Source organism: Lepidochelys olivacea (assembly GCF_965140295.1).
Source record: "Lepidochelys olivacea isolate rLepOli2 genome assembly, chromosome: 7".
In the NCBI taxonomy this organism is placed as follows: domain Eukaryota; kingdom Metazoa; phylum Chordata; order Testudines; family Cheloniidae; genus Lepidochelys; species Lepidochelys olivacea.
The window spans coordinates 46,732,622-46,745,272 of NC_140417.1; the positions used below are offsets into that span (position 1 = coordinate 46,732,622).

General features: G+C 50.7%; 1 protein-coding gene across 1 annotated transcript in view; it reads left to right on the forward strand.

The window, feature by feature from the left end:
- Nucleotides 1-12,651, forward strand: part of GRM2 (glutamate metabotropic receptor 2) — an 81,765-nt gene that overhangs the window by 19,198 nt on the left and 49,916 nt on the right. The window lies entirely within an intron of this gene.

Here is a 12,651-nt window from a genome sequence, read left to right on the forward strand (position 1 = left end):
TGGACACCCGGGGTGGGTACTTCAGTAGCATGCAGCTTCACTGATGATGTTCCAGTAACTGGATCAAAGCTAGCTCGGGGATGTCTACACATGCTGCAGTTGCGTCTCAGAGTGCATTGAGGGTATACCATAGACAGTCTGAGTCCTCTAGATCCCACCTCCCAACCCATCTTTCTGACTCCCACTGGCACAGGGTGAAGGCGTTTATGGCCACAGGCCAGCTTCTGCCACGGAAATGGGCATTTTATAGAATCATAGAAGATTAGGGTTGGAAGAGACCTCAGGAGGTCATCTAGTCCAACCCCCTGCTCAAAGCAGAACCAACACCAACTAAATCATCCCAGCCAGGGCTTTATGAAGCCTGACCTTAAAAACCTCTAAGGATGGAGATTCCACCATCACCCTAGGTAACCCATTCCAGTGCTTCACCACCCTCCTAGTGAAATAGTGTTTCCTAGACCTCCCCTCACTGCAACTTGAGAGCATTGCTCTTTGTTCTGTCATCTGCCACCACTGAGAACAGCCGAGCTCCATCCTCTTTGGAACCCCCTTTCAGGTATTTGAAGGCTGCTGTCAAATCCACCCTCACTCTTCTCTTCTGTCTAAGTAACCCCAATTCCCTCTCCTCATAAGTCATGTGCCCCAGCCCCCCAGTCATTTTCGTTGCCCTCTGCTGGACTCTCTCCAATTTGTCCATATCCTTTCTGTAGTGGGGGGCCCAACACTGGCCACAGTACTCCAGATGAGGCCTCACCAGTGCTGAATAGAGGGGAATGATAACGTCCCTCGATCTGCTGGCAATGCCCCTACTTATGCAGCCCAATATGCTCTTTGTGGTCAGCGCTCCTACCCTCTCCCGTCCAGGGCTGGCCTTGGAGAAAGGGAGGGCTGGTGAAAGCAAGAGAAAGGCTAGGGAGCCAGGGGGAGGGGGAGAGCTGGGTTTTGGCTGTGTCAGTGCTCTGAGCCGTGTGCTGCGCTTTCCTCTGGCGGTGTGTGATGGTGCTGGGAGCTGACAGGAACAGTCCTGCTGTTCTCTGCTGGAATCTCACTGGTGGGAAACAGCCCCCGCACACACACAAACAACCCAAATGGAGTGTTCTGTCCAACGAACTGAGTGGCCGTGACACACACCGGGGCCAGAGCAGGTGGTCTGCGGGGCTAGGGAGTCGTGGCTCCCCCCAGGCGCGCTGTGGGAACTTTGCAGTGGTTCTATGCATTCAGACGGCAAGAGCCCAGACAGAGTGGTAAACCAGCAGTGGTCTGAGAGCTAGGAAGGGAGGATGAGCCCTGCTGTACCATGGGGAACACAGGCATGGCCTAACCAGAGGGTACCTAGAAGCCCAATGGCTTGTATGTGTATTATAGTTGCACCAGGAAGTCCCTTCTGAGATCAGCCCCTGCCCCAAGGAGCTTACAGTCTGAACAGGCAAAGCGTTGCTGGGGAAACTGAGGCACAGAGGGGAAGGAACTTGCCCGCGCTCACACAGCACAGCAGTGGCAGAGCCAGGACCAGAAGCCAGGTCTCCTGACTCCCATAGTCAAGCATTCAAATGCTAGACTGTAACACAGACACCGAGCGAGCAAGAGGAAGCAGTGGGGAGGGAGTGAGCAGTGAAGGGCTCTCCATGAATAATGCATATGATGAATTTACCCTCTTCTCCTGCTTGAGGAATCCCCGTGAGCAAATATCATTGCCCTGCATTCATTTTTTGCTTGAAGTTATTCAGTAGTGAGGTTTTTTTTGGTTGGTTTTGTTTGTGGGTTTCTTTGGTTTTTTGCAAGCTCCCTTTACGTGGGAGGGCTAGTAAGGGCGAGGTCTCTGAGTGCATCGGGCTGGCTGCAGGTAGAATGCACCCCATTGCGGAGCACTGGGACAAGGACAAGGCACTGCTCAAGCCCTGAAAATAAGGCTTACGAGGGAGTGAAGTGGGGTCCAGACCTTGTGCTGGGCCTGTGGATTTCCTCCATTTCAGCTGAGCTGAGTGCTGTGAATGGACAGATGTCACATGGTATCACTTCTGTCGCCTGATTGGATGCATACCTCTGGCATGTGAACACGCATGCATGTGTGACATTAACGTTCATCATTCCTACCAATGACACTTGGCTGCAGGGATCTATGGGTGGGGAATGGTCTCACCGCCCCAGGTGAAGTCAATCCACTGAAACACTGCATTGGATTGCAGTGTCTGATCCTGACATGCTCCGACCAGGGGAGCCTTCACCAGCCCTAGACGAATGAGCCCTGGCATAGAACTTTTCCTACTGAAGCCACCGGCAAACCTCCCGTTAACGTCTGTGGAGGTGAGATCAGAGCTAACAGAGAGACCAATGACGGTGCCTCATTCTGGTCTGCACAAGGCGAATAATTATCTAATTAATTTAATTTGACTTGGGCAGCAGTGGTGTCAACTTTTCAAAATGAAAAATGTCCTTTTGTTCAAAATTAATTTGTGGGTTTTTGCAAGAACACTTTTTTCGTTCCAAATTTTGTTTTTTCAGCAAATGGACTTCTTTATTTTTGGGTTTTAGTGAAAATGAGGGGCAATATATTTACCAAACCCCAAACAATTGTTGGTTTTAACATTTTCATGGGAAAAAACAAACATCTGGGAAAATAATTTTCACAAAAAGCGGGGGGGGGGGAGGGAGAAGGGGGGATTCCAGGCATCTGTCAAAACCGTCCACAGAAATCCTTGTCATGGCGCGACCCAGCTCTGCCAGTCACTCACCATTAGCCATTCAAAATGGATGGATTCTGACAAGGGCAACACAGAGGTAGCCCAGCAGCCAGGCTCTGATATACTGCAAGCTTTCTTCCAGCGTTAGAAACTTGCTGGTAGAGCTGGACAAAATCTGGAAATCATTTCCTGGAAATATTTATTTGAATTTGTAACTGAATTAGCTTCAGCCATTTTGGGTCTGCTTGTTTTCCATGAACATTTCAGCCACTGAGTCTGACCAACTATGAGTGTGCAAGGGGGCTGTTGATCCCGTACTGAGATTTAGTGGGTTTTTCTTGGTTGGCCCTCTCCCAATACCAGGAGAAAGGGGAAGGGCTGATAAGAAGTCAGGATTGTAGGACTGACAGGTCCCCAGGCCATCAGGAAGAAGCCAGCGCTCTAGTCAGCTGGATTGACTGATGAGGTGAGTCAAGAGCTCAGGGCCTATCCTCTATGTGAGCTGAGGCTGCCAGGGCAGCAGCCGGAGAAGCATCAGTGTAACAGTGGTGGGTTGAGTTTCCTGTTCTCATGTGTGCTGGTCTAGGGAGAGAGGGAGAGATGGCCCCTTTCCCAAAGTCTGTTGAGAGATCCTCAAGTACCAGATCCAGAGGGGGACGTGGCCTGACAGGAGGCCAGAACAAAGGTGGCACATGGGTTCTGGCACCCAGAGTCCAAACTCATAGAGTCATAGAATCATAGAATCTCAGGGTTGGAAGGGACCTCAGGAGGTCATCTAGTCCAACCCCCTGCTCAAAGAAGGACCAATCCCCAATTAAATCATCCCAGCCAGGGCTTTGTCAAGCCTGACCTTAAAAACTTCTAAGGAAGGAGATTCCACCACCTCCCTAGGTAACGCATTCCAGTGTTTCACCACCCTCCTAGTGAAAAAGTTTTTCCTAATATCCAACCTAAACCTCCCCCACTGCAACTTGAGACCATTACTCTTTGTCCTGTCATCTTCTACCACTGAGAATAGTCTAGAACCATCCTCTTTGGAACCACCTCTCAGGTAGTTGAAAGCAGCTATCAAATCCCCCCTCATTCTTCTCTTCTGCAGACTAAACAATCCCAGTTCCCTCAGCCTCTCCTCATAAGTCATGTATTCCAGACCCCTAATAATTTTTGTTGCCCTTTGCTGGACTCTCTCCAATTTATCCACATCCTTCTTGTAGTGTGGGGCCCAAAACTGGACACAGTACTCCAGATGAGGCCTCACCAATGTCGAATAGAGGGGAACGATCACGTCCCTCGATCTGCTGGCAGTGCCCCTGCTTATACATCCCAAAATGCCATTGGCCATCTTGGCAACAAGGGCACACTGCTGACTCATATCCAGCTTTTCGTCCACTGTCACCCCTAGGTCCTTTTCTGCAGAACTGCTGCCTAGCCATTCGGTCCCTAATCTGTAGCGGTGCATTGGATTCTTCCGTCCTAAGCGCAGGACCCTGCACTTATCCTTGTTGAACCTCATCAGATTTCTTTTGGCCCAATCCTCCAATTTGGCTAGGTCCCTCTGTATCCTATCCCTACCTGCCACCGTATCTACCATCCTGGGGTCATGCCTCCGGCAGCACGTCCAGGTCCAGGAATGAGACCCCAGACTCATGAACTTCTTGTAAAGTCCAGACTGATGCACAGAAGCTTGTCCAAGCTGTTTGCTGAGCTGTGCAGGATTCATTAATCCCCAAGGAAATGGTTTTGGTGTAAATACATTGTATATGTGGCTACGTGATTATGGGTTAAAAGGGTGACAAGTGAGTTGGGAGTATCCTGGTGTAGGGGACCCTCGTTCCTGCCCAGAGTTCTCCACGGAGAGACTGAGGTAAACACCTAGGAACTCCTGGACTCAGTCCTCCCTGTTCAGTCCTCTTTAGATGGGGCAGGGAGGGAAAGTCAAGGTGGGCAGGTACGGGGGTGCAGTGAATCAGGGCAGGGACTCAGATCCTGTCATGGTTTGATTCAGTTGGGGTATGGTGTGTCATGCCGTCTGGAGTAGCTCGTGAGCTTGAGTGCCTACCACAGAGCAGACTGTCAAAAGCAGAGCCGACGCCCCAAGCTGGTGGTATGTTCTAGAATTAGATTTCACCAACCCAGTACCAAATGAAAACTCCCAACGTCCTGCAATAGTCTTATAATGAAGTCACAGCCAATCCCCTAGGCACTCCAGTCTACCTTGCCAACCAGGCAGGCTGGACACTGATAAATAGTCACACCCAAAATCACAAAATATTCAGGTTGAACCAGTCCCAAGAGACCAGTCACTCACCCAGGTCAATTTCTAGCCCAGATCTCACACCAAAGACAACGCTGCTAGATACAGGGGTGTACACAATGTAAACATGGGCTGGGACAGTCTAATAGGATATGGCTAAGTGAAAACAAGGCATGCAGTTTCTCATTAGTTTTCATGAAGTTTGAACACCAAATACATTCTGATATATTTAACAATCACTTTGATCTAGACTAATACACAGGTGAGTTGTCCTGGTTTCCAGCAGTGAGTTTGTTGGGTCTTAGCCTGGGCCTTGGGCAGCTCTGGCACTTGGCTTACCAGTGTCCCTAGAGAAATAACCCTATGACAGTGGGACAAATCCTCAGCTTGTAGGTGTGCGTGTGCATGTAATCTCTCTCTCTCTCACACACACACACAGAGAACTAGGTTAAAAGAACATTGGTACGGTTGCAAAGTCAAGCCCTGGAAAGTTAGCAAATGCATGAATGAAGGTTGCCAGTGCAACTTGAATTCAGCTTCCTTGTGTGTATACATTATGTTACAACTTTAATGACATGATCACATACTGTTTTTCCCCCACCAGACCCCTGCCTCATTCAGGGCCCAGAATAGAGCAGGGGTAGTGAATTATTTTTTGTTGCGGTCCAAATTTCTTGGTCAAGGTCCAGACTCCAGAGAAAATAATAATAAAAAAATCAATAATGATGATAAGAAGTAAATAAAAAGATTTTGGGGTCCATTCAAAAGCGTCTGGTGGTCCGGATTTGGCCCGCAGTCCACCTATTGACAACCCCTGGGTTAGAGGGTGCTAACTGAATGAGCAGTTGTTTCATATTTTTTCTCTCCTCGTTGTTCAGTGTGGCCCCTGCCTTATTGACTGCACACTGTTCAGACACTGCTCTGAAGCCAGCATTATGGGTCATCTCATGGGCTGTGCTGGGGTGCTCATCACTGAGGTCATTGTAAACGTTCATTAAGAGGAGGGGGTATTGTTCCCATTTTACAAATAAGGAACTGAGTTACACAGAGAGATTAAGGTCATAAGTATCTACTAATGTTGGGTGAGGAGAGGCCGAGGGGCTGATTTTTTCAGAGTTCTCTGTGGTATTCAGCGCTTCTGGAGTGAGAAGCACACAGTGACCGTGTGTGAACTGCTTGATTCAAGTGACTTGCTCAGCATCACACAGGAACTCTGTGGCAGAGGCAGGGTTAGAATTCAGTTCTCCAGGGCAACAGTCACCCACCTTAACAATGAGCCCCTCCTTTCTCTCCCTGCAGTCCTCTGTCTGATTCAGTATGCACCTTCAGACTTCCGCGACGGACCGTTTCCTTCACTGAACAACTCTCATTCACCCCCAGTGAGGTCCGGGCACTAGTATTGCTAGCCTCTAAGTGGACCAGCACCGGGACCTCTTGCCAGTGGGTTTCCCAGACACTTGCTGTCAGCAGACGAATGGTGGGACTCAGGGTTCCTGGGTTTCATTCCAGGCTCCAGAGGGCAGTGTTCTCTAGTGGTCACAGATTCTTCTACTTGTTCCTCACCAAGCTTGACCCCTTCGGCCCTGTCCCCTCAGCTTGTCTTTTATCCCAGTCCTGTATCTTCCCCACCCTGGCTCCTCATTCCAGTCTCACCTAGGCAGTCCCAGTCTCCATTCCTCAAGCTTCTCCTCTCAGTCCAAGTCACCCTACCCCTCTCCCAATCTCCCACCCCTAACCCCAGTCTGCTTGCCCAGCTGGTCTCAGTTCCTCCATCCACGCTCATCAGCTGATCTGTCTCTCTCCTTCCCCACTTGGCCTCCAGTCCCAGCCTCCTTCCACAAGTTCCTCATCTGATCTGTTTAAATTTCTCTGCCACACCCCTGTGACAAAGCGGGAATGTTCTTAATGGTTTCTCTGAATCCTGTGTGGGTGCCTCAGTTTCCCCTAGGCATTTCTTAAGTATCTTGGTGGTGGGATAAGGGTGTGTGATTGTTGCAGAGCCCTAGAGGGCAGGTGTGTGCAGGGGTCTGCACAGAGGATGGCCACACCCTGTCTCCTGGCAACTGATGGCCTGGGCCCCTCTCCTCTGCAACCTCTGCAAAGGTGCCAACTGAAGGTGTTGGAGAACAAAGAGACCAGGTGACCTCCTGGCCCGGGAAAGAGACAAAGGCTGGAGGAGGAGCCAGGGGGAGACTGGGGGAGACGGCTGGAGAGAGTTTCAGTTGGGAGCTGGCTGGGGAAATGGAGGGAGGGCCAGATGGGCCTCTGGCCTCCCTGCCCCCCGAAGATGGACCTGACTGAGGGGTCCTGGTCTCTGTACCTACAAGCTCTGTGTTAGACCATGTTCCTGTTGTCTAATAAACCTTCTGTTTTACTGGCTGGCTGAGAGTCACGTCTGACTGTGGAGTTGGGGTGCAGGGGCCTCTGGCTTCCCCAGGAGCCCCACCGGGGCAGACTGGCTGTGGGAAGCGCACGGTGTGGAAGGGGATGCTGAATGCTCCGAGGTCAGACCCAGGAAGGTGGATGCCATGTGAGCCGCTTGCCCTGGAGACAGTCTGCTCACAGAGAGGAGGCTCCCCCAGAAAAAAAAAAGGAGAAGGCTTTTTTTTAAGGCTTATCAATTGGCCAAATCTGGGTGCATTCTCACCGAGATGGCGAAAGGCACATCCGTGACGCAAAGGCCACCACTCTGCCGAATGTCAACTCCCTGCTCTAAAGGGTGGGATGCTAAAGCGTCTCAAAGAAAAGGGCATCAGGATTTTTGCAACCTGGGTAGAACCATGTATTTGCTCTAGCCTCATTCTCAGAAATGGCTGGACTGGTTTTTGCTGATGTTGGCATGGGAAATTTCAGCCCAAATGATTGAAGTTTGGCAAAGAGGTAACTGAAAACAGGGTCTTATAATAGGAAGGCTCAGGCAACCCTTACTATATAGGTGGATAGCCTCTCATGAGACTATTTGGGCAGCCAAATTTTAAATTCCCATGTGGAAAGTCTTGTCCCAAAGTGCTTGCATTCGTCCATCGCGAGGAGAGGACCAACACCACATGACTGACTTGAGCAACAGCAAGCAAGAGAGCTGGAGTCTCAAATGTTTATTGCCGTCGGCCCATAGTGTAAATGGAGATGCAACAGGCCGAGTAAGTGGGAACAATTAATATGTCCAAGGAAGGCACTTTAACCAAAGTGGGAGTGAGGGGAGATGGGGGCGGCTCCCACCCCAGTGACAGATGCCAAGGAAGCACATGTGTAGGATCCTTTGGCTCATCTGCTCTGCATCACCCAAATTATACCCTCCACCATGCTGTTCTCACTTCAGGGGCTTGATGTGTTGGATTTAGATAATTGCAGCCAGCTCCTGCTGGCTGCCTTCCAGACAGCATTTAACACTCACAACGACTGGATCAGGCGCTATAGGCTTCCAGCCTCGTAGGGGGGGAACAATTAAACCCACTAATCAATAGCTCGCGTCACCTTTCACTTCCCACATCTGTTTCCTTTCCAGGTACTGAAACACTGTAATTCCTCCTGCCCGCCTCCCCTGAAGCTTCCAAGTTGCGCGGCTGGCGTTTTCGGGCAGCGCCTTGAGCAGGATTTGCAGGGACACCAGGACATCCCGAGAGGGAAATCCCGCTGCTCCAGGCCTGGGGTGGGCTGTAGGCCCTTAAGTGGGTGGAGGGAGATCCAGGTGGATGCAGTGTGCATGGCTGGCTCTCTGGTGGTGGTTATTCGGCCGTGCGGTTCTCAGGTTTTAATCGTTCCGTTTGTGTTCAAATGATCTGGGGAAGCGACGCAGCAAAAATGGTTGGTATTCGGGGTGTTAAATATATTCGGCCACATTTTCTGTTATGATCTGACCCCTTTTGCACTGCTCAGGTTGCATGGAGGGGCCAGATTCTGGCAATAAGTTAGCATCTGCGAATTACCCTAATGGAGTGGGGGATGCCTCTCAGGCATAAATACCATGGAACTGATTGCTGCACCAGCCATCCTGCAAGCCCAGCATAGGGGGACGAGCGTGTGAATACACTGACTGGGGGAGGGGTTCTGATGGAACTCTGTTCCCCTCCGTTCTTAGGGACCAAAGTGCCGTGAGTTAGAGCCAGCCTTAGACAGTGCTGACTTCCTCCAGGATCAGCGCAGACCAGCCTGCAGGATCAGGGAGCCAGACCCCAGCTCCTTGATGTCCCTCACCACTCTGCTGGCCCATGATGTATATTTTTAGGGATGAAATTTGGGAGGGGGGGCCGGAGGGGCAATTGTGCTCCAAGCTGGAATTTTGTTGTTATTTTTCCCGAGGAGTGCTACTGTTGAAATCAGCGTCAGATGTGACCAGGTTGACATCCCTTCTCAGTGTCATCGGCAGGGTGGGTGACACGGTGTCGTGTTCAGGACTGACACTAACTTTGAAATGCTAACATTTGTGCATGGTGGCAGGAAGTCGCTGGACTCCCAGTGGAGCTAGCAGTCAGTGCTCCACGGGCAGCCGAACAAGGGCTATCGGAAAGCTGAAAGGCTAGCCTAAAAATATCTGAGCAGCTGGCTTTCCGATCAGCTGGTGGGGCAATGGCAAAGGGCTCCGGGTGGTGATGGCCAGCGATGGGAGGTGGGTGAAATATTTGAAATCAGGTTGTTTGGGGGTTAATCCTAATTTTGGTCCCTGGAAGGAAAATAGACATGTGTTTAACCAGATTTAAAGAGACACTGGAACTTGAAAGCTCATCATGACTTCAAAGTCGTTTCCAACACTACCGAGTGTTTCTGCCAGTCGCTGTGGTTTGAGGATCCCTCTTTCCTGGTCTGACCCTTTTCTCTCCTTTGCTGCGGTGGGCAAGAGCTGCACAAGAGATAGGAGAAATGGAGACTAGGCCCGATTGTGAGTCCTCTCTCAAACTGAGCCGCACCTTTTGCTGCCATGGAAGTCCTGAGGCAAAAGCTTCTGCTCCAGCCCCTCCACACTGAGTAAAAGGGCCAGAGTGGGGTGAAAAGGCTCTGAAAGCCCCAGTCCGACCCCTGGGAGGATTCCCTGGCACAGGCCCTGGGGCATGCAGCTGTGAAGCTGTCCTCTGAGGACTCTCATGCAAGACCATGCAGGCTGGAGGCAGATGGGGCATGTCCAGGGCAGGGCCATGGTGCACGTAATGTGAAGACACTGAGCTGCAGTGCAGCCATAGGGCAGACGTGGGAGACTGCCTTAATTTAGGCCCCCCGAGCTGTCTAAATTATGCTGGGGCATCTGCAAGCCCCAGAGCAGCCCAGGATTGGGAGAGCACAGAGATAGCTTAGAGCCACCTTACTTGCCTGCCCTTGGGCTCAGGGTTCTGTGCTGAGCTGAGCTGTGAAAAGACGCAGCCCGGAATCACACCCAGTGGGAGTACGGCTGTGCCAATCCGGCCCTAAATGACGCTGTGACACACAAAATGCTGCCAGTAAACAAACTGCAAACACCGAGACGTTTGTTCTCTAATCTGCTTCAATTACAGTGATCAGAGGAGTCACTTGTTCCAACAGTCGGCAAAAAAAATGTAAGCAGCTCTGTAGGGCCAGATTCCCAGCTGATTACCCATTTGAAGCTGATGGCATCCCATTCCCCCTCGAAGCCTTAATTTTTGTGCCGATGGCTAACACAGCAGTGAGTTTAGGAAGTTGTGTGTTCATATTCTCTATTGGGACCATTAGACAAATCAGAAGCAGCAAACTGATGCCACGCGCAATGCCAAGGATACAGACCAAAAAAATTATAAAAGCAAGTGGAAGGGAGACTAGATTGCTCAAAGGAAGGGAATGGAACACAGCCCTTTGGCTGACTGTCCTAACAAGATGGAAAGTCATTGCAGCATTAGGAGATCAGGAGAGACTTTAGGAGATGCTCATGTCATCTGCCTTCTTGCCCTCCACGTATAATTGAAGTGATGACCACTTGTCCACACTGGTTTTGTCCCGGATCTGCTTCTGAACTGCATTAGACACAACCGTAGAAATGTGATTAACAGAATTGTCCCTGGTTGTTACACTCACCAACAGTGTGTCCTGAGATCAGAAACGTACCATTGACTTGTCTTTAGCACCTTCCAAGGGAGATCTCCCCTCTCACAGCCTTAGACCCACATCTGGGATAGTCTGGAGGCCTAACGTGTAAAAAGAGACTCATCCAAGCCAATGGAAGGCTTTGTATTGAGTTCAGTGGGCTTGGGCTGAAGACCCGTGAAAGAAAGTCTGTAGAGGCTGTTGTACCTTCTGTTCAGCTCGGAGCAGGTAGCTGGGCAGAGGGGGACGGGTGTGGCCTGTTGTAGGACTAGGGAAATAATCATACATACAGCAACATAAGATCAGCTAGGCTCAGGGCCAGGAGTTAACAATAGCTGTTCATGGGGAGAGTGTGACAGTCAGACGGGCAGCAGAGGAGCTGTAATTAAGCAGCTTTGCTGAAGGGAAAGGTCAGAGTTCCTTTATATGGTAACTTCCTTCATGCTCCCCCTTCCCCCCGCATTAGTGTGGTTAATAGGAAAGATATCCAACTCCCTTGAGGTTTCCTAAACCTCCTGCCACTGGCATCCAGCCTGGCGCAGAGACTGATTTCTAATGTGGCTCCTGGAGCCATAAGAAGAGCTGGCTCATCCTTGATTGGTTTAGAAAGCCCCTGGGTCTCAGCCAGAGGTCAGGGGTCTATTACAGGAGCAAGGAGCTTCTGTGGCCTGCGATGTGCAGGAGGTCAGACTAGATGATCATGAATGGTCCCTTCTGACCTTAGCCTAGGAGTCTGTAGGTTGTGAGTTTGGCTGTTCAGGCTGCACCTGTCCCCTTGGCCTGGCTCCGGTAGTCACCTCATGTGCTGCTGTGAATGCTGCCTCCATTGGGACTGGCTTGAACATCTATCCCCAGCCAGCCTGATCCCACGCCTGGTTCGATGCCATCAGCAGCAGCTTACGTCCTGCTTCCTTGCTGCAGTTCGCTGCAGGCTATGGTTTTGGCCTCCCCTCCCAGCAGGCTCTTGGCAGTGCAGTTTTTGCCTTTCCATTCTGAGCAAGTGAGTTACTTAGCGCCATACAAAAGTGCCCTCAAAAATATCCGGAGTAGAAAGCACCCTGGTGGATGGTGACCGGATGGCTTCCAATGGCTCTTTGGGTGATGAGTTGGGGTTCTCAGTCTAGGTCCGAATGGGCAGCTGTTCGCCTCACTAGACTCCCCATTGCAACTGGTTCTGGTGGACCCTCTTAGAGAGGCCAAGGCCAAGGAGATGGATCAGTGATGAGGCACGTTGGAGGAACTATCTGAGGGGAGCGTGTGCTGCTGCAATAGGTAGACACACGGTCTGTGTTCCACTTCTTACCACTAACCACAGGACCTAATCATGTCCCCCATTTACACTCATGGAACTCCACTTACTTCAGAGAGTTTCCCATGGCAGAAAGCCTCTGGAACAAGGGGATCAAGCCCATGGTTCACCTAGCCCACTGTCCTATCCCTGAGAGGGACCGGCAGCAGCTGCTGCAGAGGAAGGTGTAATTTGTTTCCAGAAAAGAGCGGGCGACATTGCTCCTCTCTTTTCATCCTTCCTCCCGCATCCATCTGTTTGGCTGTATGCAGGGAGCTCCTGGTTATGCTAATAGAACCTATGAGCGTATCAAGGAAGGAACATGTGTTTGAATAATACCCATTGCGGGGCACTGGAGCAGATTTTAAAGGGGGACTTTAAATGGGGAAACAAAACTCTCT